The 25,971-nt window shown below is 49.0% G+C and overlaps 1 protein-coding gene across 1 annotated transcript in view; it reads left to right on the top strand.

The window, feature by feature from the left end:
* The first annotated feature begins 457 nt into the window (after window positions 1-457).
* Window positions 458-25,971, top strand: part of lgsn (lengsin, lens protein with glutamine synthetase domain) — an 81,001-nt gene continuing 55,487 nt past the window's right edge. Inside the window, exon 1 of the mRNA XM_085996536.1 lies at window positions 458-926. The gene's annotated coding sequence lies outside the window, so the exon portion shown is untranslated. The remainder of the gene's footprint in view (window positions 927-25,971) is intronic.

The raw sequence follows: 25,971 nt of genomic DNA, 5'->3' as shown, positions 1-25,971 counted from the left end.
GAACACAGCTTAACACTAATATCCAACTTCAATTATTAAAGTACGTCTTTTTCATCAGATCATATAGTTGCATGACAGGTGGCAACTGTAGCTTCCTACTTTATTGATATTTTAGATGGGGTTAATTAAATAAAATGGTTGTTCAGGCAGCAGGTTAGCAACTAGTTTAAAGCAGTTCAGTCTTCCTCTACACTTTGCTGATTCCACCTCTGGGCCATGTTTTCGACGAATCTTGAGTAATCTTTTTTTTCCTTTCTTCTTGCGAACGCACATTGTACATGTTTAAACTGTTACATTCCGTCCTTGAAATGATGCCACTGAACATCACATGCAAACGCTTTTATCTGAAAATTCCTCATTCTGCTATTTTCATTGGATGTTTTCACCCATTTTAAATAAACAGCTTGGGTCAGCACCTGTTTAAAGGAAAGACAGACATTTGGCACATCGGGGGGGGGGTGTCTCTGATCAGACCTAATGAGGGTTACACAATCGAGGATTCAAAACTCGGCTTTTCAGTAACCTCCTCCAGCTCTGCAATCCTCTGAGATCTCTGCGCTCCTCCAATTTTGGCCTCTTGCGCATCCCCAATTTTCATCGCTCCACCATTGGCGGCCCTGGCTTCAGCTGCCTCGGCCCTAAGCTCTGGAGTTCACCGCTGGCCCCAAAGTAAGCTTCGTGCAAAGATCTCGCGATCTCTGTGTCGAGGAGTTTGGGTTTTCCGACGCGTAATTCAAATGCCTTTGCTTCGCCGCTGACCGCAAATTCCGGGCTAATAACAGTAAATATTAGAGGCATATAAAAGGTCAGTCAACAATATAATGAGAAAACAACAACAACTTGCATGGTGCGAGCTGCTGTGATGTCAACAAGCTGTCTAAGCAGCCAATCAAACCGCTGAGTTCTCACAGACAGCGAACAAGGAAGTGAGTAAGCTCTTAAAATTCTAACTTTTAAAATATGTTAGAGAGAGCAAAACAAAATTTGGGGTTATCACATGGGGAAAAGGCAAACCTGAAATAAAGATGAACAATCTTTTAAAAATAATTTTAAAAAAAGTTTCTTAAAAATTTTAATTTTTATTAAAATGGATAAATTTGACTGCACAAAATCAAAATTAGTTTTTCAGGGTCATAACCTTTGTTTAGCAGTCAATACGCTGCTAAAACCCCAATATAACTAATCCCTTTGGGTCTAACTTTTAGTGAGGACATTTGACAGCGTAATTACTGTGGAAAAACCTAAGTTTTTGTCGGTTTCCATGATTTGAGAGATTTCACTGATTGCTGGCTCTGTGGTTGGAGGGGGAGGGGGGGGGTGGGGTAGGTGGGGTGTGCGGCACAGCACAGCCCATGGAGGAGCTGTTAATGAAAGACCGCAACTTCTGACAGTGAATGCCGCCAGTTCGCCATCAGCAGGACCGCAAATTCTGGGACAATGTTTCAGATTTCCAGCATTTGCAGTTTTATCTCATCATCATCATCAGCATCAACAACAAGCATTTAAACATGCACCATTAATGTAGTAAAATGTCCCATCTAAAATAGCAGAAGAGGGAAACTATAGACAAACACGTGGTCCTGTGGCATTAGTTCAAGTTACAGGAGTCTTGTACTTCGGTGAATGTCTCTGATAATCTAAATTTCCACAGCATGGCGTTTCCATTAAAACTTATTTTTACACATCCATAAGTTTTAGTAGTTTAGCCCAAAGGTTTAGGTATTCAGTTCTAGTAGCCAAGAAACAATCAAAATATTGAAGCACTGAGGATAGTGTAGAGAAGAACTCAAGTGTCTGACTTATGGGGAAAGATTGGAGAAACTTGGGATATACAGCCAAGAAAGGAAGCACCTCTGAGGTGATTTTGTAGACGTATCTAAGATTGTTAAGGAAATGGAAGAGGTAAATCCAGAATACCCGTGGCTCAGTTGCTAGCACTCTGGCCTCTGTGTCAAAGGGTTTTGGGTTCAAGCCCCAGTCCAGAGACTTGAGCACATAATCCCAGTGCAGTACTGAGGCAGTGCTGCATTGTCGGAGGTGCTGTCTTTTGGATGAGACGTTAAACAGAGGTCCAGGCTGTCCTCTTAGGTAGGCGTAAAAGATCCTGTGGCACTATTTCGAAGAAGAGTAGGGGAGTTCTCCCTGGTGTCTTGGCCAACATCCCTCAAACAACATTACTAAAACAGGTTATCTGGCCATTTATCCCATCGCTGTTTGTGGGAGCTTGTTGTGTGCAAATTAGCGATTCCAGTTACTACATTACAACAGTGACTGCACTTCAAAAGTACTTCATTGGCTGCAAAGTGCATTGGGATGTCCTGAGGTTGTGAAAGGCGCTATAGAAATACAAGTTCTTTCTTGTTAAGTGTAATTGCGGGGGCAGAAGAAGGTGATACATGTTTAAATGAATTAAACAGATAATTTTAGGCTCCATATAAGGCAATTCCTTTTCACACACAGAGTGATCAACATCTGGAACAGACTTCCAGATAGGGTCGTGAAGGCAAAATAACCCTTTTCCGGGTTTTCTGTGGCTTTTCTGCCAAAGTCCCTTTGGAAATTCCCTCTGTTAGATCTTGAAGAGGAAGGCACGTTAAAATGGGTTGCTTTTTTAAACCAAAGTAAGCAAGGTCTGATTGTGACACAAACTATACTCAGGAGCCACCCTTGTTTACCTAAACTGTTAAATGTCATGGCTCCAACTAAACTGGATATAATGTAGACTGAAGGTATCTGGCAAGCCTTTGCACATGGTCCAGTGCAAATCAATTGCTCCATGTTTTTGCTAACCTGAATTCAGAGACCTGCAGCTCTGACACCTTTCCTGAATATGATGGTGCAAGAGATAAATAACATGACAAACAAAAGACGTGCATTTATACAGCGCCTTTCACAACCTCAGGACATCACAAAGCGCTTTACAGCCAATGAAGCACTTTTGAAGTGTAGTCACTAAAATGATCTGTTTAACTCATTTAATCATATCCTACACCCACAATTTAATTTAAGAAGAAAGAACTTGCATTTATATAGCGCCTTTCAAGACCTCAGGACTTCCCAGCGCACTTTACGGCCGATGAAGTACTTTCGGAGTGTGGTCACTGTTGTAATGTAGGAAACGCGGCAGCCAATTTGCGCACAGCAAGCTCCCACAAACAACAATGTGATAATGACCTGATAATCTGTTTTGTTATGTTGATTGAGGGATAAATATTGGCCAGGACACCGGGGAGAACTCCCCTGCTCTTCTTCGAAATAGTGCCGTGGGATCTTTTACGTCCACCCGAGAGGGCAGACGGGGCCTCAGTTTAACATCTCATCCGAAAGAGGGCACCTCCGACAGTGCAGCATGTAAACGTCGGATAGCAAGGTGGTGAAGGATAGAGTATTAGAGCCTAGTCTTTAGTCACTTACAAACTTTTATTTGCAGAGACATACCATGCACCCCCCACCCCCTCCCCCTCCTCCCCCCTCTCTCCCCTCCCCCTCCCACCTCCTCCTCTCCTCCTCCCCCCTCTCCCCCCTCCTCGCCCCGTCATCCCCCCTCTCCTCCCCTCCTCCCCTCCCCCTCCTCCCCCCACTCCCCCCTCCTCCCCCCTCTCCTCCTCCCCCCTACCCCCTCTCCCCTCACTCCCCTCCCCTCCCCACCCCCCAGACCACAAAATTAGGAATAAATTAGATTTCTCCTCAGTATCCAGGCCAACATTTATCTCTCAACCAACATTACTAAAAACAGATTATCTGGTCATTATCACATTGCTGTTTGTGGCACCTTGCTGTGCACAAATTGGCATTTCCTACATTACAATAGTGACTACACTTCAAAAGAACTTAATTGGCTGGAAGCACTTTGGGGTGTCCTGAGGTTGTGAAAGGCACTGTATAAAGTTGTTTCTTTCTTTAGATAGATTTCTTGATGTCATTGCCTGTGCCGTCTAACATTTCCTAGCGTACTGTTCCTTAAGGCTTCCTATTTCTGGCATCAACTACCACAATCCCACTTCTCAGCAGGACTGTTTGCCTCACTACCTACTCCTGGACAGTGCTGCTTCTGTTGGTGTTGTCTTCTTCCATTACCCGATCTTTCCACTTTTGTTGCTGCTGATACTGTGCTTGCCCCTTTGCTGATTATTTTGTCTTTAGTGACGGGAAGTATTCTGTAGCTCCAGAATTTGAAGATATTGACAGAGGTGTTACAGGTAGTATCATCATTCAATCAGATAATGGCCAGATCTTGCTGAAGCGGGACATCTCGTGGCATGCCCCATTAGACTTTTTTCCTCACCCTTCAGCTCGAAAAATTTTTTGCACCATAACATGCTGGAAGTGCGAGCTGATAACGGCACGGCGAGAGCAACAGGACATCTGGAACCTTAGTGAACGACGGGGCCAACAATCTATCTCCTCAACCAAGGAGATTTAAGGATTGAGAAGGAAACAGGAATGATGGAGAAGGAAATAAGGGTGAATTAGAGACAGAAAGAGAAATAAAGAGAGGGAAAGAAAGATTGGATTAAGAAAGAGAGAGAAAAAAGTGACAGAAAGGAAAAGTAAGACTTTTTAAAAAATATTAAATTTTAAAAATCGCTAAGAACAGTTTACTACCTGTAAGAATGAGACTCCATAGTTTCAATTGTTCCCTTTCTTAGCTGGAGAGGTTGATTGGCAATGCAGGAACATAAATCATTAAAGTGATTAAAAAGGTCCTTAAACTGTTAAGTACTAGCCCTAACTTTCTGCAGTGAGTTTAATGGGTAATTAATGTGCAAATTCAGCAATTTCATGAAACTCACGGGGAGGTTGAGGGTAAGCTGCCATTTTCACGAGGCTAATCGTGAAGCAGCGTAAATCATCCAGCAACTTGTGACAATTCACAATTCATGGGGTATCGCTTCCTCGCTGGATGATTTGCACATTAATAATGCCGACCGCATTAAACTCACCATTATTTTCCCAATAAAATCTGGGCCTATAGTGTAAGGCTTGGGAGTACGGGGTGCAGAATAGAAACATAGAAAAATAGGAGCAGGAGTAGGCCATTCGGCCCTTTGAGCCTGCTCCGCCATTCAGTATGATCATGGTTGATCCTCTATCTCAATACCATATTCCCGCTCTCTCCCCATACCCCTTGATGCCTTTTGTGTCTAGAAATATATCTATCTCTGTGGCGGAGCCACTAAGGGACTCTGATCAGTTGTATATAATTCCCTTTAATAATATGTCAGCTACAGCCTAAGTCTGTATCTTTGTTTTCACTGTTTACATGTACAGAGCGCGATCACTTTAATAGCGCGGGTAAACGCGATGACGTCACGCCGTTCATCACGTGATCCCCCACTGGCGGGAAAAACGTGATGACATCATGACGTTAGCCAATGGACCGCGCAAGCAGTCCTCGTGGAGCCTCCGAACTGACTAGACCTATATTCGATGTTCTCCTGTAGTTATCCGTTAAACTCTGTTTGTTTTCATTAAACCTCGTTTATTTGATCGCCTGAGTGGACTTCAGTCTTTTGGATAGGAACTAGACATTTCTACATTGGTGACCCCGACTTTTGCGAACGGTTTTCGCAGAAATTACTAAACATGGAATCAAATGCCGTTGCTTTGAAGCTACCACAGTTCTGGGAGCAACAGCCAGCCACGTGGTTCATCCAGGCTGAAGCCCAGTTCGCCATCAGGAACATCGCTGCGGATCAGACCCGTTACTATTACGTGGTCTCCGCCCTCGACAGCGCCACAGCCTTGCGGATCGTCAGCCTGCTTGGTAATCCACCAGAAGATCGCAAGTATGAAACGATAAAGGCGCGGTTGTTACAGGTCTTCAGGCTCACGAAGTCGGAGCGCGCCCGTCGGCTGCTCAATATGCCCGGCCTTGGGGACTCCAAGCCGTCCGAGCTCATGAGCCAAATGCTCACGCTCCTGGGCTCCTAACCGGAATGCTTCCTCTTCAGGGAGCTAATCCTCAGCCAGCTAGTTCAGGCTGCCCTAGCCAGGTCGGAAGTCACAGACTGCGCAGAGCTGGCTGCCGATGCGGACAAGATCTTCGCGGTGACACAGCAGTACTGCGCTGCCATGAGGCGCTCATTCCCCACGGACGCTGCTCCAGCCCCTGAACCTGCGGGGTTGTGCTTCTACCATGCCCGTTTTGGCGTGAAAGCACGATGCTGCCGCCCTCCCTGCAGCTTTTCGCTCAAAAAAAAAAACACAGCAGCCACCCTGTCGAAAGAGGACCGGTTATAATGAGCGCCCCGCGGCTGCGATGGCAATCGGTAATTCGGGAAAACTACTCTTCATCAACGACTCCCTATCTGGTCGACGTTTCCTCTGTGACAGTAGGGTGCAGTGTAGCATCCTACCCGCGTCAAATCTTGATCTACAAGCCGGGGGGCACGGCCCCTCCCTCCAGGCAACTAATGGCGGGGCCATTCAGACCTTCGGAAGCCGGCGGGTCCAGGTGTGCTTCGGTGGCCAGCGGTTTTACTGGGATTTCATCACGGCCAAAGTGTCAGGGTCCCAGCTACACGTCCCTCTGCTGGCCGCCAGAGGGCGGTTTAGGAGGCCTCAGTACTCTGCTGCCATGTCTCTTTACCTCTCTCCTCACCTGTGCCTCATTAGAGTAATTGTCTCATCTGAGTAATCGGGCCTGTTATTTAAGCTGACTATTTCCAGCCCCAGTCATTCAGTCTTGTGTTCTCATGCCTGCAAGTCACAGGTTAGTTTCTAGTCTTTGCCCTGCGTATTGTATACTCGCTTTTGTTTCTTTGAATTGTTACTTTGATCTTTTGTTTGAAGAATTCTCTGTACGTCCTGTATTTGAAGAGCCTTCTACTAAAGCATCTTTTGAGTTTTACTCCATCTCGGGTCTCTGGCTGTCTGACTGCATTTGGGTCCACTACCCCACCCATAACAGCAAGACTGAGTCATCAACATGGACCCAGCAGAAACCAGCCAACCAAGGGAGGAGATTAATCAACTGCGCTCTGCCCTGATGAGCCAGGGAGCCACGGTCGGGAGGCATGACCGACTGCTGCGGAAGACTCGTGATAGCTTGCATTCCCTAACCGAAGCTGTCGGGCACGGCCAGCAGTCGGTTTCCGCACAACCTCCAGCATCTAATCCTCGACAAGACAAGGATCCAGACCTTCCAGCTCCCGAACGATACGACGGTCACCCGGGCAAGTGTCGCGGCTTCCTCATACAGTGTTCCCTGGCATTCGAGCTCCAGCCTTCCAGATTCCCCTCCGATCGCTCTAGGGTCGCCTACATCATCTCCCTGCTCACCGGGAGAGCCCTCGCTTGGGCCACGGCCATGTGGGAGCGACAAACCCCTGCCTGCTCCAACTGTCGGATGTTCACCGAGGAGATGAGGCGAGTCTTCGACCATCCAGTTAGCGGGCGAGAGACGGCCAATTGACTGCTCCAGCTCCATCAGGGGAATCATGGTGTATCGGACTACGCCATAGAGTTCCGTACTCTCGCCATGGCATTTTGATTCACCTGGGTGTAATGAATCTCCTGGGCATATTGAATCACCGGATATTGAATCTCCTGGGCATATTGAATCTCCTGGGCATATTGAATCTCCTGGGCATAATGAATCACCTGGGCATATTGAATCACCTGGGCATATTGAATCTCCTGGGCATATTGAATCACCTGGGCATATTGAATCTCCTGGGCATATTGAATCACCTGGGCATATTGAATCTCCTGGGCATATTGAATCACCTGGGTGTAATGAATCTCCTGGGCATATTGAATCTCCTGGGCATATTGAATCTCCTGGGCATATTGAATCACCTGGGCATATTGAATCTCCTGGGCATAATGAATCTCCTGGGCATATTGAATCTCCTGGGCATATTGAATCTCCTGGGCATATTGAATCACCGGATATTGAATCACCTGGGCATATTGAATCTCCTGGGCATAATGAATCACCTGGGCATAATGAATCACCTGGGCATATTGAATCTCCTGGGCATATTGAATCTCCTGGGCATATTGAATCTCCTGGGCATATTGAATCTCCTGGGCATATTGAATCACCTGGGCATATTGAATCTCCTGGGCATAATGAATCACCTGGGCGTATTGAATCACCTGGGCATAATGAATCACCTGGGCATAATGAATCACCTGGGTATAATGAATCACCTGGGTATAATGAATCACCTGGGTATAATGAATCACCTGGGCATATTGAATCACCTGGGCATAATGAAGTCCATTCAAGATACTCCGGAAGATAAACCCAGTGATCTACTGTCTCCTGTTGCCTCGATTCATAAGGATCCATCCATCCTTTCATGTCTCCCTGGCTCAAACCTGTGCGGACCAGTCCCCTATCTCCAGCCACCAGACCACCTCCAGCCCCTCGACTAGTAGGGGGCAAGCCCGCCTACACTGTCCGCTGTCTCCTTCACACCTGCCGGGTCCGCGGGGGACTCCAGTATTTGGTGGACTGGGGGGGTTACGGCCCCGAGGAGCGCCCCTGGGTTCCGGCTTGGGACATCCTGGATCCTGGGCTTATCCGGCGGTTCCACCGGCGCCAGCCAGAGGCTACTGTGGGTACGTCAGGTGCCGTCCCTAGTGGGGGGGGGTACTGTCAGGGTCCCAGCTACACGTCCCTCTGCTGGCCGCCAGAGGGCAGTTTAGGAGGCCTCAGTACTCTGCTGCCATGTCTCTGTACCTCTCTCCTCACCTGTGTCTCAATAGAGTAATTGTCTCATCAGAGTAATCGGGCCTGTTATTTAAGCGGACTATTTCCGGCCCCAGTCCCTCAGTCTTGTGTTCTCATGCCTGCAAGGCACAGGTTAGTTTCTAGTCATTGCCCTGTGTATTGTATACTCGCTTTTGTTTCTTTGAATTGTAACTTTGATCTTTTGTTTGAAGAATTCTCTGTACGTCCTGTATTTGAAGAGCCTTCTACTAAAGCATCTTTTGAGTTTTACTCCATCTCGGGTCTCTGGCTGTCTGACTGCATTTGGGTCCACTACCCCACCTGTAACAGAAAGTCTCTCAAGCCATCCTCGGGGCAGACTTTTTGTGCGCCAACGGCCTCCTGGTGGATGTACGGCACTGCCGGTTGATCAATGCGGCCACTTTTCACTCCATCCCGTGCTACCGCGGTAACACCGTGGTGCGCACTGTCTACTGCGCGTCCCCACCTCCGGATGACTTCACTCGCCTCCTCGGAGAGTTCCCAGACCTGACCAGACCCACTTTCTCTTCCACGGCCACGAAACATGGTGTCGAACATCACATCACCACTACTGGCTCCCCGGTCTACGCACGGGCCCGGCGCCTCGAACCTGGCAAGCTCACGGCTGCGAAAGCGAAGTTCGACACGATGGAGCGGCTAGGGATTATTCGCCGGTCGAATAGTCCCTGGTCTTCGCCTCTCCACATTGTTCCGAAACCTGGCGGCGGATGGCGGCCATGCGGCGACTACCGACGCCTGAACGACGCCACTATTCCTGATCGGTACCCGATCCCTCATATTCAGGATTTCTCTGCCCATTTGGCGGGAAATACCATTTTTTCAAAAGTCGACCTTGTCCGTGGCTACCACCAGGTCCCCGTACACCCGCAAGACGTCCCGAAAACTGCAGTCATCACCCCATTCGGCCTGTTTGAATTTCTGTGGATGCCGTTTGGATTGAAGAACGCTGCACAGGCTTTCCAGCGCTTGATGGACTCCGTGCTTCGGGACCTCAAGTTTCTATTCGTCTACCTCGACGACATCTTCATCGCTAGCCCTAATAAAGAGAAACACATCTGCCATTTGCGCACCCTCTTTAGACGCCTCAGTCAACACGGCTTGATCATCAACCCGGCTAAGTGCCAGTTCGGCCTGCAGCAGATTGATTTCTTAGGCCATCGCATCACATCGGACGGTGCCATTCCCCTGCAAACGAAGGTGGAGGCAGTTACTTCGTTCCCGCAGACAGTCAGGGCCCTGCAGGAGTTCCTCGGGATGGTCAATTTTTATCACCGGTTCGTCACTAATGCAGCTCTGCTCATGCAGCCCCTGTACGAGGCCCTCAAGGGCAAGTCCGGCAAGGATCCAATTAGCTGGACGGTCGACATGGACCGGGCGTTCGTCGACACAAAAGGCGCCTTAGCCAACGCAACCATGCTGGCGCACCCGCTGCCAGGTCCCACCATCGCCCTTACCACCGACACGTCGGACTACTCCATCGGCGCAGTGCAGGAACAGTGGGTGCATGGGACGTGGCAACCACTGGCGTTTTTCAGCCATCAACTACGGCGAAACGAACGGAAGTACAGCATGTTCGACCGGGAGTTGCTGGCCCTTTTTCTGGCCATCCACCATTTCCGGTTCTTGCTAGAGGGACGTCCGTTCACGGCTTTTGTGGACCACAAGCCACTAACGTTCGCTATGGCCAAGACTGCCGAACCGTGGTCAGCTCGGCAGCAACGTCAGTTGACGTTTATCTCAGAATTCACCACTGACATTCAGCATGTGTCTGGTAAGAACAACCTGGTGGCAGATTGCCTCTCCCGCGCGACCGTTCATGCAGTCCAGCTCGGCATCGACTATGCCCTCATGGCTGCGGATCAAGCCTCGGATCCGGAAGTCCAATCTTACAGAACCAACCCCTCTAGCCTCCAAGTGGCCGACGTCAAATTCCACGCCGTGGGCACTACGCTACTCTGCGATGTCTCCATAGGAGATCCTCGCCCTATCGTGCCGGTCGCCTGGCGCCGAAAAGTTTTTGACGCCATACACGGGTTGTCGCACCCTGGCATGAAGGCCTCGCAATGGCTGATGTCGTCCAAATTCGTGTGGCGGGGCATGCACATGGATGTTCACGACTGGGCCAACACCTGCGTGGTCTGCCAAAAGGCCAAGGTGCAGCGGCACGTCAAGGCTCCATTGGCCACTTTCGCTGTTCCGGAACGTAGGTTTGACCATGTGCATGTGGACCTGGTGGGGCCACTTCCGTCTTCGCACGGGTTTACTCATCTTCATACAATGGTGGACCGCACCACTCGATGGCCGGAGGTGGTTCCTTTATCATCCACCATTTCCGCAGACGTCGCCAGGGCATTCATCTCCTCTTGGGTCGCCCATTTCGGGGTGCCGGCGGACATCTCTTCCGATCGTGGGCCGCAGTTTTCTTCTGAGCTCTGGAACGCTGTGGCTCAGGGGCTCGGCGTCAAGCTACATCGCACCACTGCCTACCATCCACAGGCGAACGGCCTGTGTGAAGGATTCCACAGGTCGCTCAAAGCCGCACTGCGAGCCAGCTTTCAAGGCGCGGGCTGGGTGGACAGGCTTCCATGGGTCCTTTTGGGTCTTCATACGGCACCTAAAGAAGATCTTCAATCGTCCTCGGCGGAGCTTGTATATGGCCAGCCGCTACGTGTACCAGGAGATTTCCTTCCGACTCCAACAGAGCCATGGTCCGCATCCCAGCAGCTCATCAGCCATCAGGTGGCGGCCAGAAGTTTCGCTCCAGTGCCTACGTCACATCACGGCTTGCAGAGCTCCCACGTCCCAGCTGAGCTGAAGAATGCCGACTATGTGTTTATCCGCCACGACGTGCATCGGGATCCGCTCAAACCCCCTTACACTGGTCCTTTCCGCGTGCTGGAGCCGGGAGACAAAACTTTTTCGGTCGATATCGGAGGTAAACCGGACCACATTTCGGTTGACCGGTTGAAGCCGGCTCACTTGGACCTTGACCGCCCAGTCGAGATTGCACAACCGCCGAAACGTGGCCGACCGCCCACAGTCGCCGTGCCAGATCAAACGCAACTGCCCGCCAGCTCGCCCGCCGATCATCAGCTTCCACCTCCAGGCTACAGAAGTCGATCTGACAGGCTTGTCAGGCCTCCTCGCCGTTTTACTTTTGCTATTAAAGACAATTCTGGGGGGCGCATGTGGTGGAGCCATTAAGGGACTCTGATCAGTTGTATATAATTCCCTTTAATAATATGTCAGCTACAGCCTAAGTCTGTATCTTTGTTTTCACTGTTTACATGTACAGAGCGCGATCACTTTAATAGCGCGGGTAAACGCGATGACGCCACGCCGTTCGTCATGTGATCCCTCACCGGCGGGAAAAACGTGATGACATCATGACGTCAGCCACGGGACCGCACAAGCAGTCCTCATGGAGCCTCCGAACTGACTAGACCTATATTCGATGTTCTCCTGTAGTTATCTGTTAAACTCTGTTTGTTTTCATTAAACCTCGTTTATTTGATCGCCTGAGTGGACCTCAGTCTTTTGGATAGGAACTAGACATTCCTACATCTCCTTCTTAAATATATTCAGTGACTTGGCCTCCACAGTCTTCTGTGGTAGAGAATTCCACAGGTTCACCACCCTCTGAGTGAAGAAATGTCTCCTCATCTCAGTCCTAAATGCCGTACCCCGTATCCTGAGGCTGTGACCCCTCGTTCTAGAACCCCCAGCCAGGGGAAACATCCTCCCTGCATCCAGTCTGTCTAGCCCTGTCAGAATGATATACGTTTCAATGAGATCCCCTCTCATTCTTCTAAACTCTAGTGAATAAAGGCCTAGTTGACCCAATCTCTCCTCATACGATAGTCCTGCCATCCCAGGAATCAGCCTGGTGAACCTTTGCTGCACTCCCTCTATGGCAAGTATATCATAGAGTCATAGAGTTATACAGCACAGAAAGAGGCCCTTCGGCCCATTGCGTCCGCGCCGGCCATCAAGCCCTGTCTAATCTAATCCCATTTTCCAGCATTTGGCCCGTAGCCTTGTATGCTATGGCATTTCAAGTGCTCATCCAAATGCTTCTTGAATGTTGTGAGGGTTCCTGCCTCTACCACCCTTTCAGGCAGTGAGTTCCAGATTCCAACCACCCTCTGGGTGAAAAAGTTCTTCCTCAAATCCCCTCTAAACCTCCTGCCCCTTACCCTGAATCTATGCCCCCTTGTTATTGACCCTTCTACTAAGGGAAAAAGTTCCTTTCTATCTACCCTATCTATGCCCCTCATAATTTTGTACACCTCAATCAGGTCCCCCCTCCGCCTTCTCTGCTCCAAGGAAAACAACCCCAGCCTGTCCAGTCTTTCTTCATAGCTGAAGCACTCCAGCCCAGGTAACATCCTGGTGAATCTCCTCTGCACCCTCTCCAAAGCAATCACATCCTTTCTATAGTGTGGCGACCAGAACTGCACACAATATTCCAGCTGTGGCCTAATCAGCGTTTTGTACAGCTCCATCATAACCTCCCTGCTCTTATATTCTATGCCTCGGCTAATGAAGGCAAGTATCCCATATGCCTTTTTAACCACCTTATCCACCTGTTCTGCTGCCTTCAGGGATCTATGTACATGCACACCAAGGTCCCTCTGATCCTTTGTCTTTCCTAGGGTCTTACCATGCATTGTGTATTCCCTTGCCTTGTTAGTCCCTTCAAAATGCATCACCTCACACTTTTCAGGGTTAAATTCCATTTGCCACTGTTCCGCCCATTTGACCAACCCATCTATATCGTCCTGCAGACTGAGGCTACCCTCCTCGCTATTTACCACCCCACCAATTTTCGTGTCTTCTGCGAACTTACTGATCATACCTTTTACATTCACATCCAAATCATTAATGTAGACCACAAACAGCAAGGGACCCAGCACCAATCCCTGCGGTACCCCACTAGACACAGGCTTCCAGTCACAAAAACAACCTTCGACCATCACCCTCTGCCTTCTGCCACTAAGCCAGTTTTGGATCCAGTGTGCCAAGGCACCCTGGATCCCATGGGCACTTACCTTCTTGACCAGTCTCCTATGCGGGACTTTATCAAAAGCCTTACTGAAATCCATGTATACCACATCCACTGCACTACCCTCATCCACACACTTAGTCACCCCCTTGAAAAATTCAATCAAATTGGTCAGACATGATCTTCCCCTGACAAAGCCATGCTGACTATCCCTGATTGATCCTTGCCTCTCCAAGTGGAGACTAATTCTGTCGCTCAGAATTTTTTCCAATAATTTCCCTACCACTGACGTTAGGCTCACTGGCCTGTAATTCCCTGGTTTATCCCTACTACTCTTCTTGAATAATGGTACTACGTTAGCTGTTCTCCAGTCCTCTGGCACATCCCCTGTGGCTAGAGAGGTTCTGAAAATTTGTGTCAGAGCCCCTGCAATCTCCTCCTTTGCCTCAGACAGCAGCCTGGGATACATCTCGTCCAGGCCTGGGGATTTATCCACTTTTAAGCCTGCTAAAACCGCTAGTACCTCCTCCCTCTCGATGCTAATATGTTCAAGTATATCACAGTCCCCCTGCCCGATTTCTATGTCTACATCGTCCTTCTCCATAGTGAACACAGATGCAAAAAAATCATTTAAAACCCCACCTACATCTTCTGGCTCCACACACAGATTGCCACTTTGGTCCCTAATGGGCCCTACTCTTTCCCTAGTTATCCTCTTGCCCTTAATATACTTATAAAACACCTTAGGATTTTCCTTTATTTTGCTCGCCAGTGTTAGTTCATGGCCCCTCCTCGCTCTCCTAATTTCTTTTTTAAGTATCCCCCTGCACTTTTTATACTCCTCTTAGGTAAGGAGACCAAAACTGCACACACTACTCCAGGTGTGGTCTCACCAAGGCCCTGTACAACTGTAGTAAGACATCCTTGCTCCTGTACTCAAATCTTCTTGCAATGAAGGCCAACATACCATTTGCCTTCCTAACTGCTTGCTGCACCTGCATGTTTGCTTTCAGTGACTGGTGTACAAGGACATCCAGGTCCCTTTGTACATCAACATTTCCCAATCTATCATGATTTAAATAATACTCTGCCTTTCTGTTTTTCCTACCGAAGTGGATAACTTCACATTTATCCACGTTATACTGCATCTGTTATGTATTTGCCCACTCACTCAACTTGTCTAAATCGCCTTGAAGCCTCTTTGCACCCTCCTCACAACTCACAATCCCACCTAATTTTGTGTCACCAGCAAACTTGGAAATATTACATTTGGTTCCCTCATCCAAATCATCATTGGTATATATTGTGAATAGCTGGGGCCCAAGCACTGATCCCGAAAAAGACCCATTTATTCCTACTCTCTGTTTCCTGTCAGTTAACCAATTTTCAATCCATGCCAGTATATTACCCCCAATCCCATGTGCTTTAATTTTGCACACTAACCTCTTATGTGGGACTTTATTAAAGGCCTTCTGAAAATCCAAATTCACCACATCCACTGGTTCTCCCTTATCTATTCTACCAGTTACATCTTCAAAATCTCGAGCAGGTTTGTCAAACACGATTTCCCTTTCATAAATCCATGTTGACTTTGTTTAATCCCGTTGATATTTTCCAAGCGTCCTGTTATCACATCCTTTATAATTGACTCTAGCACTTTCCCTACTCCTGATGTCAGGCTAACCGGTCTGGAGTTCCCTGTTTTCTCTCTCCCTTTTTTAAATGGTGGGGTTACATTTGCCACCCTTCAATCTGCAGGAACTGTTCCATAATCTATAGAATTTTCGAAGATGACAACGAATGCATCCACTATTTCCATGGCTACCTCTTTTAGTACACTGGGATACAGATTATCAGGCCCTGGGGATTTATTGGATTTCAGCCCCATTAATTTCTCCAGCACTATTTTTTACTAATACTAATTTCCTTTAATTCCTCTTTGTCACTAGACCCTTGGTTCCCTAGCATTTCTGGGAAGTTATTTGTGTCCTCTTCTGTGAAGACAGAACCAAAGTATTTGTTTAATTGCTCTGTCATTTCCTTGTTCCCCATTATAAATTCTCCCATTTCTGACTGTAAGGGACCTACATTTGTCTTCACTAATCTTTTTCTTTTTACATACTTGTAGAAGCTTTTACAGTCCGCTTTTATGTTCCTTGCAAGTTTACTCTCATACTCTATTTTTCCCCTCTTAATCAATCTCTTGGTCCTTTTTTGCTGAACTCTAAACTGTTCCCAATCCTCGGGTTTGCTACTTTTTCTGGCAACTTTATATGACTCCTCTTTGGATCTAATACTATCCTTAATTTCTTTTGTTAGCCATGGTTGGGCCGCTTTTCCTTTTGTGTTTTTGCGCCAGAAAGGAATGTATAACTGTTGCAATTCATGCATTCATTCCTTAAATGTTAGCCATTGCCTATCCACCATCATGCCTTTTAATGAAGCTCCCCAATCTATCATAGCCAACTCACTCCTCATACCTTTGTAGTTTCCTTTGTTTAGATTTAGGACCCTAGTTTTGGATTGGACTACTTCACTTTCCATCTTAATGAAGAATTCTATCATGTTATGATCACTCTTCCCTAAAGGACCCTGCACAACAAGATTATTAATGAACCCCTTCTCATTACACAATACCCAATCTAGGATAGCCTGTTCCCTAGTTGGCTCCTCAACATACTAGTCTAAAAAACCATCTCGTACACACTCCAGGGATTCATCCTCTACAGTATTAATGCTAATTTGATTCGGCCAGTCTATATGTAGATTAAAGTCACCCATGATTACTGTAGTACCCTTGTTACATGCATCTCTAATTTCCTGTTTGATGCCATCTCCTACATTACCACTACTGTTTGGAGGTCTATAGACAACTCCCACCAATGTTTTCTGCCACATGGTGCTTCTTAGCTGCATCCAGACTGATTCTACATCTTGATTTTCTGAGCCAATATCCTTTCTCACTATTGCTCTGATTTCATCCTTTACTAACAACGCCACCCCACCTCCTTTTACTTTTTGCCTGTCCTTCCTAAATATCGAACATCCTTGGATATTCAGCTCCCAGCCTTGGTCACCCTGCAGCCATGTCTCCGTAATTGCAATGATATATCCGTTTACATCTATTTGCACTGTTAATTTGTCAACCTTATTACGAATGCTTTGTGCATTCAGATACAGTGCCTCTAGATTTGTCTTTTTAACATTTTTAGACATCTTATCATTTTTTTATACTACAGCCCTATTTGTCTTATTACCATTTTTCTTACCCGGACCCTATTTGTTAGTGCACTCTTTTGTTTGTACGCTCTGTCCCTTCCTGACACAATCTGGTTATCCTCAACCATTAACTTTCCTGCACTGCTTCCTTGTCTTTTCTCTTTAGCATTCTAGATTTCTCTCCACCAGGACACCACCCCCCCCCCCATTTAGTTTAAAGCCCTATCTTTAGCAGCGAAAGATTGAAGAGCATTATATTTCATAGAGAAAAAAAATGTCAGGATTAAAATTTTAAAATGTCATCGTTGAGGCTTCAAAACGCATGCAAATACATTTAATGAAATACTTGGTACAATTTCCTGCTGAGATTAGGCTTTTTTGCCTGCATAGTCTACTTTGATTGGCTGCCAGTGAAACTCCAGGTGTGAAGGAGTTCTTAAAGGTGAACAGGCTTCTCATGCTTCTATTTTGTTGCAATTAAAAAAATTCAAAGCTAGTACCATGTTCTTGTCACAGATTTTTAAAATTCTTTTGAAATATTTATTATCTTGAAATGTTTATCCATTCTTGGCCCCCCCTCCTCTTCCTCATCTACATGCTAATTCCTGGCGACATCATCCACAGGCATGGGGTCAATTTACACATGTATGCTAATGACACCCAGCTCTATCTCCCCACCAGCTCTCATGAAACTACCCCTCTCCACACCACACCTATACCGTCGGATTGTTTTTCTGACTTCCAGTCTTGAATGTAATGTCTCCCAGATAAACATTAGGAAAACTAACCCCTCGTCTTCAGCCCCCACCCCAAACTCCACACCCTGGCCACCAACCCCAACTCCCTTCTTGGTCACTATCTCAGGCTGAACCAGACTGGTTGCGACCTTGACATCCCAGTTTGGCCCTGAGCTAAGCTTCTGACCCCATATCCTCTCCATCTCTATGACCACCTACTTCCACCCACTGTTACACCGACTACACTTCAAAAGTACTTCATTGGCTGTGAAGCACTTTGGGACATCATGAGGTTGTGAAAGGCACTATATAAATGCAAGTCTTTCTTTACACCTTCAGGAAGAGCGTGGGATGTTTTTCTACTTTAAAGGTATTATATAAATGCAAATTGTTGTTATTTGAGAAATATTTTTGGGGGGCGAAATGTTTATTTCGTCATCACCGAAAGTTTGTAATTAAACATTCTGAAAAAAATCCACTATTTCTTATGGAGCCATTGGAAAATGGAAAGTAAGCAATTACTGGACTTCAGCAGAACAGGGACAGCTGGGGGACAGGAAAAGGTGCTTTTACATTGGTGTGGGCACCTAGGAGTGTGGTTCATGTTGAGTCATAGAGTCATAACAGCATAGTAGGAGGCCATTCGGCCCATTGAGTCCATGCTGGCTCTCTGTAGAGCAATCCAGTCAGTTCCATTCCCCCGCTCTATCCCTGTAGCCCTGCAAGTTTATTTCCTTCAAGTGCCTTTCCAGTCTCCCCTTGAAAACATTGAGTGTGTCCGCTTCCACCACTTCCGTCGGCAGCAAGTTCCAGGTCCTCACCACTCGCTGCGTAAATAAGTTTTTCCTCACATGCCCCTGTATCTCTTGCCCAAAACCTTAAATCTGTGTACCCTAGTCCTTGTACCATCAACTAGTGGGAACAGCCTTTCCCCGTCTAGCCTATCCAAACCCATCATAATCTTGTACACCTCTATCAAATCACCCCTCAACCTTTGCTCTTATGAAAACAAATCCAGCTTCTCCAATCTCTCCTTGTAGTGAAGATCCCCCATCCCTGGAAACATTCTGGTAAATCTCCTCTGCACACTCTCAAGTGCCTTCACATCCTTCCTAAAGTGTGGTGACCAGAACTTGACGCAATACTCCAGTTGTGACCTAACCAGCGCTTTATAAAGGTTCAGCATAACTTCTCTACTTTTGTACTCAATACCTCTATTTATGAAGCCCAAGATCCCATATGCTTTGCTAAGCACTCTCAATATGTCCCGCCACCTTCAGGGACCTATGCACATGAACTCCCAGGTCCTTCCGTCCCTGCACACTCTTTAAAATAAGTGTATATTGCCTCTCCCTGTACCTTCTGCCAAAATGCATCACCTCACACTTCTCTGTATTAAATTCCATCTGCCACTTGTCTGACCATTCTACTAGCCTTTCTATGTCCTGTTGCAGTCGATTAGTATCATCCTCACTGTTTGCCATACCCCCAAGTTTGGTGTCATCAGCAAATGTAGAAATTCTACTCTGTATTCCAATATCCAGGTCATTTATATATATCAAAAAAAGCAGTGGCCCCAGCACTAACCCTTGGGGAACACCACTGTCTACCATCCTTCAGTCTGAAAAACAGCCATTTACCACAACTCGCTGTTTTCTGTCCTTAAGCCAATTACTTATCCAAGCTGCCACTGACCCACCTATTCCATGAGCCTCAATTTTGTTAACCAGCCTTCTATGTGATACTTTGTCAAACGCCTTCTGAAAATCCATGTAGACAACATCCATTGCATTCCCTTCATCAATCCTCCCTGTTACTTCATCAAAAAATTCAGGTGAGGTGGTGACCCTGCGAGAGTGGTGGTCAAGCAGACCTTTGACCTCAGGGCACTACTCTCTTTTTCACCACTTAGCTGTCAGGAATGTGGGACTCACATTGGAGAGCCAATAGCAAGGAGGCACATTTTCTAATGCCTTGAACAGTTGAAGCCTTTGGAAATGTGGATTTGCTTTCTTGGTATCATCCCATCTAGCTGCCTTAGCTCTATGGCCTAGAAATTCAGTTGGCTGCGCCAGCCGTTAGTGCCTTAGGAGGAGTAGGCGTCGGGTGCTAGGCGGGTTGCGCCCGGGCGCAGCGCGAACTGCGCCTCGCCCCAACTTCACTAGAGATTTAGCGCCGGCGCAAAGTCTTTGCACGCGCTCAGCTGCGCGCGCAGATCATGACGTCATTTCCTCGTGCAACGCCCTTTGTGCGCCCCCAACCGGAACTGCAGTTGCGCCGCCCCATTGTGCACCTGGCGCCCCTAGCGACTGTGAAGTGGAACGGTGCTCAGCCGATGCGGGGGCGCAAATTAAAGGGCACTCATCCTGCAATATAAAAGGCTGCCATTTTGCAGCACACCTTCTTGCGAAACGGATCATTGGAGAGAGACCAAGGTAGATAGCTTTCTGCTTTGGCCCAACACTCGGACAGGTACTTCTAGGCTTCAGGCCACAGCTTTCAAAAAGTTTTTGCCTTCATTGACATCTCATTGTTTGCCAGCATATTATGGGGGCTGCAATGGGTGTCAACGCAGGCTTTCTCAATTACATCCAAGGGGCTCACAGACGCCGTGAGAGAGTGGCAGCCCTGGTTAGATGGAGAGGGGGCAACAGGCATCGGCAAAGGAGGCCTTACCCACCCAGGGTATACCGCCAGCAGTTCTCCTATCTCCAGATGTCTGAGGAGCAGTGTGTTCGGAGGCTGCGATTCAGAAGGGAGGTGGTCACAGAGATCTGCCAGCTGCTTGCCGTTGATCTGCAGCCACAGCTGAGGAGCAGGACGTCTCTGTCGGTGGCAGTGAAGGTGACGGTGGCTCTCAACTTTTATGCCACCGGCTCCTTCCAATCCGCTACTGGGGACATTGCCAACATCTCCCAGTTCGCCGTGCATTGCTGCATCCGCCAGGCGGCCAATGCCCTTTTCAAAAGGAGACGTCAGTTCATCTCCTTCTCCATGGCCCTTGACAAGCAGCAACAGTGTGCAATGGGCTTTGCAGCATTCGCGGGCTTCCCCATGGTGCAGGGCGCCATTGACTGCACGCATGTGGCTTTGCGCGCACCTCTGGAGAATGCCGAGGATTACCACAACCGGAAGGGCTACCATTCGCTGAACGTACAGCTGGTGTGTGACCACAGGCAGCTCATCCTAGCTGTCAATGCCCGCTTTCCAGGCAGCAGCCATGATGCCTTCATCCTGCGACAGACTTCTGTGGCAGACATGTTCCAGGCACAGCCTCGCCCACGGGGATGGCTTATCGGGGACAAAGGCTATCCTTTGTGTACCTGGCTGATGACCCCGCTCCGTGCGCCCAGCACCCCTGCTGAAGAGCGATACAACGAGAGCCATCAAGCGACCAGGAACATCATCGAACAAACAATCGGCGTCCTGAAGCAATGGTTCCGCTGTCTCGATCGTTCCGGTGGAGCCCTGCAGTATTCTCCGGAGCGAGTCTCCCATTTCGTGGTCGTTTGCTGCATGCTGCACAACTTGGCTATCCGCAGGACTCAGCCACTGCCACCACAGATTGGAGGACCACCTCAGGAGGAGGAGCAGGAGGAGGAGGAGGAGGACCAGCACAGGAGGGAGGCACAAAGTGCAAGGGCCGCCCGTCGCCGGCTTATTGAACGTCGGTTCTAGGCCCCCTCTCAGGGACTGGCTTGTGCCAATGTCAGCAGATGAATGTAGCCGCTCCACAAGCCCTCAGCCGAGCAGGGCAACCAGGACTTAACCAAAAAACCATGCACACTGCAATTTAACAACAAAAATTTATTGAACACCTCTGCCCTTCCCACATTACATGCTCATGTGGAGAAGCCCCCTCCAAAAACACAAAACTACCAGTCTCGGCCTTACAAAAAGAAAGAAGGACACCAGTCTCGGCCTTACACAAATAAAGAAAGACACCAGTCTCGGCCTTACACAAATAAAGAAAGACACCAGTCTCGGCCTTACACAAAAAAAGATAGACACCAGTCTCGGCCTTCATATATCAAAAAACACAACAGCCTCGGCCTTCATATATAAAAAAACCTTCTCGGCCTCATATATAAAAAAAACACATGGCCACTGATGCGCTATCAATTCCTCATAAAAGACAGAGAGTTAATTAATAGGCTTTTATTAGCAAAGAACAGAGCATGCCTCTCGTGGTTGCCTGGTATCCAAAAGGGCAGGGGGCTGCAGAGCAGTCACCTTTATACCCGGGCATGTGGGTGGAGCCAGGGGCGGAGTCAGCTGAGGCATGCATAGGCACAACAGTGTGCAACAACAACAACAATAACAAACAGTGGTTTACCACATTCACCCCTTGTTTAAAATTGAGTCCGGCGGGGTGAAGTGTACTAAAAGTTCGTGTAAACTAAAAGTTTGTGCAATTAAGTCTATCAGGTGGCCTTGTATGCCGTCCTGATCGTTGTAGCAGCGGCGGTGATGGTGCAGCATCCAATGCCGAACCCGGCGTCTCGTTGAGAGGTTGTGTAGTCAATGGCGGGTCCTGGGGCTGCGGCATGCCGTCTACAGGGGTCGGGGTGTGGGTAGTGGTGGGTGGCGAAGGAAGTGTTTCGGGAGCACCCGAAGGTGCGAGGTCTCGTATGGAGACTGTGTCCTCCCGCCCGTCCGGGTACACCACGTAAGCATACTGAGGGTTGGCGTGGAGGAGGCTCACCCTCTCGACCAGGGGGTCCGTCTTATGGGACCTCACGTGCTTCCGCAGTAGGACGGGTCCTGGAGAAGTCAGCCATGTCGGTAACGAGATCCCCGATGTGGACTTCCTGGGGAAGGAGAACATTCTCTCATGAGGGGTGGCATTGGTGGCTGTACAAAGCAGAGACTGAATGGAATGGAGCGCCACAGGGAGGACCTCCTGCCAGCGAGAGGTCGGAAGGCCCTTAGATTTCAAGTTTAAAAGGACTGCCTTCCAGACCGTCGCATTCTCTCTTTCCACCTGGCCATTCCCCCGGGGGTTGTAGCTGGTGGTCCTGCTTGTAGCAATACCTCTCGCGAGCAGGTACTGACGAAGTTCGTCGCTCATAAAGGATGAGCCCCTGTCGCTATGAATATAGCTAGGGAAACCGAACAAGGCGAAGAGGTCATTCAGACATTTAATGACCGTGGTACTGGTCATGTCTGAGCAAGGGATGGCAAAAGGGAAACGGGAGTACTTGTCAATTATATTGAGGAAGTACACATTGCGGTCAGAGGAGGGGAGGGGCCCTTTAAAATCGCCGCTCAGCCGCTCGAAGGGGCGCGTGGCTTTGATCAGGCTCGCTCTGTCTGGCCTATAAAAATGCGGTTTGCACTCGGCACAGATTTGGCAGTTCCTGGTCAAGGTCCTGACCTCCTCGATGGAGTAGGGCAGGTTACGGGATTTGATGAAATGGAAGAACCTGGTGACCCCCGGGTGGCAGAGGTCATTGTGGAGGGTCTTCAGTCTATCAACCTGCGCGTTGGCGCATGTACCACGTGATAGGGCATCTGGGGGCTCATTGAGTTTCCCGGGCCGGTACAAGATATCGTAATTGTAGGTGGAGAGTTCGATTCTCCACCTCAAGATCTTGTCATTCTTGATTTTGCCCCTCTGCTTATTATTAAACATAAAAGCTACTGAACGCTGGTCAGTGAGCAGGGTAAATCGTTTTCCGGCCAGGTAATGCCTCCAATGTCGCACAGCTTCCACAATGGCCTGAGCCTCCTTTTCGACAGAGGAGTGTCGAATCTCGGGGCCCTGGAGGGTCCTTGAGAAAAAGGCCACGGGTCTCCCCGCCTGGTTAAGGGTTGCAGCTAGGGCAAAGTCGGATGCGTCGCTCTCCACTTGGAAAGGGATGGACTCATCCACTGCGTGCATTGTGGCCTTCGCAATATCTCTTTTTATGAGAGTGAAGGCTGCACATGCCTCTGCTGTCAGGGGGAAGGAGGCGGACTTGATGAGGGGTCTGGCTTTGTCCGCATAGTTGGGCACCCACTGAGCATAGTACGAGAAAAACCCTAGGCATCTCTTCAGTGCTTTTTGGCAGTGGGGGAGGGGGAGCTCCATAAGGGGGCACATTCTGTCGGGGTCAGGGCCGATGACTTCGTTCTCCACTACGCAGCCAAGAATGGCAAGGCGCGTGGTACGAAACATACATTTGTCCTTGTTGTATGTTAGATTCAGCCGCTGGGCCGTACGGAGGAATTTCTCTAGATTAACATCATGGTCCTGCTGGTCATGGCCGCAGATGGTGACGTTGTCTAGATAGGGAAAAGTGGCCTGGAGCGCGTTCCGGTCAACCATCCGGTCCATCTCCCGTTGGAAGACTGAAACCCCATTGGTGACGCCGAAGGGAACTCTGAGGAAGTGGTAGAGACGACCGTCAGCTTCAAAAGCTGTGTACTGGCGGTCCTCAGCCCTGATGGGGAGCTGGTGGTATGCCGACTTCAGATCAATCGTCGAGAACACCCGGTATTGTGCTATCTGATTGACCATGTCAGATATGCGGGGGAGTGGGTATGCATCCAACTGGGTGTAGCGATTGATCGTCTGACTGTAGTCAATAACTAGGCGCTGTTTTCCGCCAGTCTTCACTACCACCACTTGTGCTCGCCATGGGCTGGTGCTACTCTCAATAATCCCTTCCTTCAGGAGTCTCGCTACCTCGGATTTAATGAAGCTCCTATCCCCGGCACTGTAACGCCTGCTTTTGGTAGCGATGGGCTTACAGTCGCGGGTGAGGTTAGCGAACAAGGAGGGGGGGAAGACTTTAAGGGTGGAGAGGCTGCAGATGGTGCGCGGCGGGCGATTTAAAAGCTGCTGGCTGCAGACTGTGAGTGGGGGGAGGGGTCCGTCGTACGCTAATGTGACACTTTTAAGGTGGCACTGAAAATCCAACCCCAGTAGAGCGGCAGCGCAGAGATGGGGCAGGACCAGAAGTTTAAAATTTTTGTATTCTGTGCCCCGTACCGAAAGGGTCACTACACAGTAGCCACCGACGTCCACTGACTGGGCTTTGGAAGCCATAGAGATCCGATGGCGCGTCGGCAGGACCGGGAGAGAGTAACTGCGCACCGTGTCGGGGTGGATAAAGCTCTCCGTGCTCCCGCTGTCAAAAAGGCAGGTAGTGGCGCGGCCGTTTACCGTCATGTCCATCATGGACCTGGACAGTTGATGAGGGAGAGATTGGTCCAGCATCACGGAGGCCAGCGTATGGTCAAGCGAGTCGATGTGGTCATCAGATGAGGCGGTGATTGAGTCCGGGTCCCCCGTGATTGAAGTTGGAGGCGTCCAAGATGGCGGACAAAATGGCGGCGCCCATGATCCCGATCCCCACGCGGCTGGGGGAGCCCAAGATGGTGGACAAGATGGCTGCCCCCACGGTTCGCACGCGGCGCTGCTGGCGTTAGCGGTTTTACCTTTGCAGGCGCTGACATAGTGTCCTTTCTTCCCGCAGCTGGAGCAGGTAGCGTTTTTCGCCGGGCAGCGTGCTCTGGGGTGTTTTGCCTGGCCACAAAAATAACATTTCTGTGCCTTGGGCATCGCTGCAGCAGTTGGAGGTGGCGGTCCCATGACCCAAGGTTGCGGCGTCCACGGTGCGGAGCGGTTAGGGGAGAAAGCGTCCATATTCCTGTGGGCCGCATCGAGCGAGAGCGCTAGGGACACTGCCTTTTTCAGGTCTATTTCTCCCTTCTCCAACAGTCTCTGCCGGGAGTAGTCGGACCTTAGACCCGCAACGAAAGCATCTCGGATCAGTCCCTCCGTGTGTGCTGCGGCTGATACTTCTTTGCAATCGCAGCCTCGGCCGAGTATCCGTAGTGCCCGTAGGAAAGCCTCCACCGATTCCCCGGGCTGCTGTCTGCGGGATCTTAAGAGGTGCCTGGCATAGACCGTATTTACCGGGCGTGCGTATTGCCCTTTAAGCAGATCGATAGCCGCCGCGTAGGTCGTCGCGTCCTGGATTAGTGTATAAACTTGGTGGCTCACCTTTGAGGCCAGGATTTTCAGCTTGTTTTCGTCTAGGGTCACAGTTGAGGCTTCCAGGTAAGCCTCGAAGCAACGCAGCCATTGTGCGAATTTGGTAGCCGAACCCGCTTCTTGGGGGTCTAGGTCCAGGCATGTTGGTCTGAGGGCTCGCAGCAGCGCCTGCTGCTCAGCGTTTGGCGCCGTCGGTTGATGCAGCTCCTGCTGTTCAGCATTTGGACCCGACATTTTGGTTTGCTAATAAAATTGATGCGCTATCAATTCCTCATAAAAGACAGAGAGTTAATTAATA

This window comes from Somniosus microcephalus, chromosome 9 (genome assembly GCF_052327205.1).
Source record: "Somniosus microcephalus isolate GS21.2 chromosome 9, FLI_Smic_1.0, whole genome shotgun sequence".
Classification (NCBI taxonomy): domain Eukaryota; kingdom Metazoa; phylum Chordata; class Chondrichthyes; order Squaliformes; family Somniosidae; genus Somniosus; species Somniosus microcephalus.
The sequence above is the reverse complement of the archived record's forward strand: the minus strand, read 5'-3'. Positions and strand labels throughout refer to the sequence as shown.